The sequence below is a fragment of the Mirounga leonina genome, unplaced genomic scaffold (genome assembly GCF_011800145.1).
Source record: "Mirounga leonina isolate KUSES-001 unplaced genomic scaffold, KU_Mleo_1.0 Mir_170, whole genome shotgun sequence".
Lineage (NCBI taxonomy): Eukaryota > Metazoa > Chordata > Mammalia > Carnivora > Phocidae > Mirounga > Mirounga leonina.
Window position 1 is genome coordinate 37325152 of NW_023270433.1, and position 6081 is coordinate 37331232.

The following is a 6081-nucleotide window of genomic DNA, read 5'->3' on the forward strand; positions in this document are numbered from 1 at the left end:
GAATGTAAAAAGGTCGGGCGTTGCATAGGATACTCATTTCATTGCCCTCACCGTCCACTCACTCTTCTTAGCTGTGCCTTCTCATGTGTTCTGGCCAACTCCAGAGACTATCATCTCCATCTTCTGGGTAGTACTAGTTGCAGGATCCATTATGAGAATTCAGTTTTGGCATCTGAAGTTTTGGCATTGAAAATGTGCTATTGTTCTGAAGGAAATTAGAAAAGGACCTGAGATCTAGAGAAGTCTTTTTTTGCTATGTGCATCCTTACCAGTTAAAAAAAAGCCAACAAAACTCTTGAAAATACTTTGCACATGGGTGTCTTTTATGTTTCAACCAAAAATGTATTCAGTGCACTGATGTAGATGTTGAAGGTGCTGTGCAGGGATCATTTCAAGAAATTGAGACCTTATTTGTTTGGGCCTCTTATGCCTTTTAATTTTAGCCTTTATTAGGTACAAACTAATGGGGAAAGTTTTAAAAAAGTTTTAGAATGTTATAATTTACCTTTGATATAGCCTGATCTTTGCCTGGCACAATAATGTTCAATATTGGCTGAATTAATCCTTGGCAGCACTAAGAAATGACTCTTCCCCAATCATATTCCCCCGAATTTTTTTCCTTTTGCCATTAAACCTGCGGCTTTTTGTGGGTGCCTTTGTAGTTCAGTCAGTTGAGTGTCCGACTTGATTTCAGCTCAGGTCATGATCTCAGGGTCCTTGTGTTTGAGCCCCACATCCAGCTCTGTGCTGAACATGGTCTGCTTGAGATTCCTCCCCCCCCCCCCCCCCCCCCAGCTCTGACTCCAAATAAATCTTTAAACATGCCTTTTGACAGAATGTCATTTGCGGCCATTTTGAGAGTTGAACATAGCCACGAATCCATGAATTCTGGTCTCCCATCCCAGTGAAATTAAGTTTTAACATAAGTTTAAGGTGCAAAGAGGAAACAGCTTATGCTAAAATTCCTTAGAAAAGTCTTCAAGAAATTGGGATTCTGTATTTAGCCCATGAATAGGCAATGAGCGGTACTGTTAAAAATAAACAGGCCAGGGGCACCTGGGTGGCTCAGTCGTTAAGCGTCTGCCTTCGGCTCAGGTCATGATCCCGGGGTCCTTGGGATCGAGCCCCGCATCGGGCTCTCTGCTCGGCGGGAAGCCTGCTTCTCCCTCTCCCACTCCCCCTGCTTGTGTTCCTGCTTTCGTTATCTGTCAAATAAATAAAATCTTAAAAAAAAAATAAAATAAACAGGCCAAGGGCTCCTGGGTGGCTCATTTGGTTAAGCGTCTGCCTTCAGCTCAGGTCATGATCTGAGTCACAGAATCGATTCCATGTAAGGCTCCATGCTCTCTGGGGTCTGCTTCTCCCTCTCCCTTTACCCTCCCCCCCCACCCCCCACTCATGCTCTCACAAATCAATCAAGTCTAAAATGGAGTCACTTGTGCTAAGCCCACCAGCGAAGCCAGATTTAATGCCTACCCAAATTGCAGTTTCAGCCTGTCCCAGGACTGTAATTTTTAACGAATTTTAACGAATCTGTAATTACCAGGTTCAGCATTTATATGATAATCTGCCTGATAGGCCCCTTCTACAGGAAGGTGACCTTGCATGAAACAATCCACTCTGCTGGAGATTTCCTTTTCCCACCCCCTTCAAGTCTATAAAAGCCTTTCATTTTGTACAGCTCTTCAGGACTCCTTTTTGTTAGGATGTTGCTGGATTCACCAACCATTGAATAAAGTCAATTTTGCAGTTGAATTTGAACAGTATTTCCTTTGTGCTCATGAAGAGTAAGAATCTGGTAAGCACATGTTCACTTATTCCTTCTAGGAATTTTTATCAAACGTCTGTTTCTGTACCTAGTACTGAGGATGGCTTAAGACCAGTTCCTGTCATAGAATAGGGAAGAAATTGAAGTTAAAAAAGGAGTACTTAAAATGGGATGGGAAAATCTTGGGAGTTTTTTGATAATGGTAGGAAGGGCACTTAATTAGCCCTTGAGTTAGGAAAGGCTTCCTGGAGGAGTTGATCATAAAAAAGACCAGCAGGAGCTGTGGGTAAAGGGATTTGGCGGTCCAAGTTAGTAGGAGTCTTTCCAGGCACTGCTGTGTGCTCTAAGGCATATGCTGGACAAATGGTAGCATCTTGGGAGACCAGGTGGAGAGAGAAGCCTGGATTGGGAGCCATTTAAGTAGGTATTTTTTTCTTAATTGGTATAACATGTAAAAAGTTGTAAACAATGAATCTTCTGCCTTTCCCAGGTAACTGTTGTGCACGTCTCCAACTTTTGTACAAACGTTAAAAGTGTGTGCACTTACTCTACACCTAGCTTTTCTTAGGAGGGGAGCCCCAGGGACTGAGGCCAAGGTGAGAGAAGGGCCACCCAGGTTCGACTCCACCAGTCTGTACCACTGTCCAGCTGCTTGAGGGCCTCAGACCCTCCAGGCAGACAGTGGGGTCTCTGTGCCCTTGTTCCAGGTCTGGGTGATGCTGAGCAGCGCTGGAATTGGCCTGCATCCTGGGCGAGGGAGCCCCTTACCAGCTGTGGGTGCTGTGCACCTCCTGGAGCCAACAGTCAGGGGCTGGAGGTCTCTGATGGCACCAACTGGGCTTTTCACTTTATGAAGAGATGGCAGAGATCAGATTATTGGCCTCTTAACAGTATAAGCAGGAGACGTTAAGCAAATGGGAGCTTGATGCCAGCAACCAATGGCATACAGTAGTCCCTCCTTATCTGTGGTTTCAGTTACTAGTCAACTGTGGCCTGGAAGCAGATGATCCTCCTCCCGACATAGCATTGAAGTCGACAGTAGCCTAACACCATGTCACAGTGCTTTCATCACTCACCTCCCTGCATCTCCTCTCGTGGGCATTTTCTCTCATCATGACAAGGGTGAGTACAGTGTAGTTGGGGAGACCACATTCATGTAACTTGTACAGCATATTCTAATTGTTTTATTATTGCTATTAATCTCTATTATGTGCCAAATTTATGAACTAAACATGATCACTGGTAGGTAGGTAGGTAGAGGTAAAAATGTATATAGGGCTCAGGACTATCCTTGATTTCAGGCATCCACTGGGGGGTCTTGGAATGTATTCCATGCGAATAGTGGGAGAGGGGAGACAGACAACTGGGCTCTCCTGAAACAGCAAGTTGTGTCAGGTTCTTAGGGAGGTCCTCTGCCGCCGCCGACAGATCTGCTATTTTCCTCCAACACTTACAACTTAAGTACATGGCAGTAAAATGAACTCTGTAAGGGTAAGGACATTTGTCCTAACCCCATTCAATTGTTGCATTAGTGACTGGAATCACTGAAGATCTGAGGGTATTTCAAGGCAGCCTTTTTTTCTTTTTAAAACTCAAGGTACTATTCAGTGTCTTCAGTTATTTTTCAACTTACACTAGAACTAAGAGCATTTATTGAGCCCTTCCTTCCTATGTAAGCAACCTCATTTAATACTCAGAACTGCTTTATGAGGTACAGCCTATTATGGTTCCCATTATATGAAGAAACATTTCCAGAGGTTCCCATAACCTTGCTCATGGAGCACACACTGAAAACTCGGTGTAATTCCAAAGCTCAATTTCTTTATTCTTTGAATCCAACTGCTCTCAGCTTCTTTTCAGGTTTGGGAAAAGGCAAAGAATGCTTGGATTATCTGTCCATATTCCGTTAACAACTTATTTACCTAAACTGGCCACAGGCAGTAAGAGGAGTAAAAGAGCATGAATTACAAGAATTGGGACTCCAGTTTTTGCTGTTGTTTCACTTTTGCCAGAGCAGTGGTTCGAAGTGCCCCGAAAGACTAAGCTTCTGTCCCTGACCTATGGAATTGGCAACTGTGGCAGTGGGGCTCAGCAACTTTGCTCAAACTCGAGAACCAGCAGACTGGAGGGCAGTTTCTCTACCTACAGAACAGAGTAGGTGTTTTGATTTTTTTTTTTTTTAAGATTTTATTTATTTATTTTTTAGAGAGCGAGCGAGAAACAGCATGAGGAGGGGAGAGGGTCAGAGGGAGAAGCAGGCTCCCTGCTGAGCCGGGAGCCCGATGCGGGACTCGATCCCAGGACCCTGGGATCATGACCTGAGCTGAAGGCAGACGCTTAACCATCTGAGCCACCCAGGCACCCAGGGTGTTTTGATGCTTGTTCTCACAGATTGTGGAGGAGATAACCATAAATTAAGTGATAAAGGTCCAGGACTTCAGTAACTCTTAAAAGGACATTTTTATAGTGCTGTAGCTTGCCAGCAGTTTCATTCACTGTATTTTTAGATCCTATACACATTTCCCCACATTATTTCAAAAAAGAAATTATGATAAAGTGTCCATCTAAGCTGGGGAGCTCCCTTGGTCTCCGCGATCAACGGCTGCCGTTATTTGCCCTTCCCCAGCAATTCTCTTAGCAGTGCCATTACTATCCTAGGTAATTATAACCTCACTATGCCCCCATGGTGGCAGTGTTGAACACTGGCTGTTCATAACCATCCTGATGCTTAAGTTACACCCAGCTCCATTACATCAAAATCCCTGGGGGTGGGGGACTCAGAGGTTTCAAAGCTTCCCAGGTGACTCTAAATGTAGCCAAGATTGAGAACCAGTACCACATGGAGAAAAGATCGGATGCTAATGTCATGTACAGGAAGATCTGCCACCATGTGCCAGGGGCAGCCTCATAGGACTTTCTTGTTCTAAGTATGAATGGATGGGGGAAGCATCAGAGAAAGCGTTAGTGCTGGGGCCCGGCACTGCCTTGTGTCGATGCACATGTGTTCCTGGGTCAGACTGGGTCAAAGTTCTGAGAGGCAGTTTTTAGACTACAAACTTACTGTTTCTGCCTCTCCAGATTACCTATTTCCTTTTAGTGATTTTTTCCCCCAGATTTTTGTTATATAACATAAAATGCACTTTTTAACTGTATAATCCAGTAGCATTAAATACCATTCACAACCTTGTGCAACCATCACTGTGTATTTGAAACTTTCTCATCACCACAAATGATTAAGCCCTAACTCTCCATTCCCCTCCCCCCAGCCCCTGGTAATTGATCTCTATGAATGTGCCTAATTTTAAGTACATACATACATTTGTATGCACACGATAATTTGTCCTTCTGTGTCTGTCACCTTTACACACACCATTACATCTGGTTTGTCCATGAGTTGGACATGACTTTGTTCCCCCTTTGGCTATTGTGAATGCTGCAATGAACACTGGCAGCAAGTATCTTACTTAGCCAAGGAGGGAACTACACTAGTCCTGTAGTCCTTGTTTGGCTTTTTGAGGAACTGCCCAACTTTTCCATAACAGACACACTATTGTACACTCTCACCAACTGAGGTACAGAGTTCCAATTTCTCCATTCTCACCTGTTTTCATTTTGGATTAGGAAGTATGAAGTGGTAGCTCACTGTGGTTTCGATTTATACTCCCCTCATGACTAAGGTGGAAAGCCTTATGTGTTATCTTTTAAAAGATGTTAAATGTATTGCAACATACATTTAATATAAATTTCTGCAGAAATGTAAGATTTGTCACAGCCATTATTTTGAATACTTTTGTTTCTGAATACTTTGTTATGCTTTCCTGAGCACCTGGCCATCATATGTGAACATGAGGGTAGCTGTATGGTAGAGACTAAAAAAAGACAATCTAAGGATAAAGGTTGTCAATTAGGATTACTGACAAAAACCACTGAAGGTGTGGGAACTACTCTTACAGACTAGGTTTTGGTTTCTCCTTTTAACTCAAGTGTGCTCTATGAGGGGAACTTCCAACATGGATCACTTCTGGGTTGGAAATGTTTAAGCTTCCTGATTACAGGAGATGCAGAATTAGAAAATAGGAAAACCTCTCACATTCGCCAGTGTTTGCCAAGGTTAAAACCCCTTTTGGCTCATTACTCACCACCCCTCACCCACATTCACTCCCCGCTCTTGTTTAACATTTAACTGTACTTAAATAGCGTTTTCTATTACCCATTTAACTAGTTAAATGAGAAATCACCTATCTTACTTAGTGAAAAGCCAATGCTTTTTTAATCTAGGGGAAAAAAAAGCCTGCAGTGACACACTGGAAATG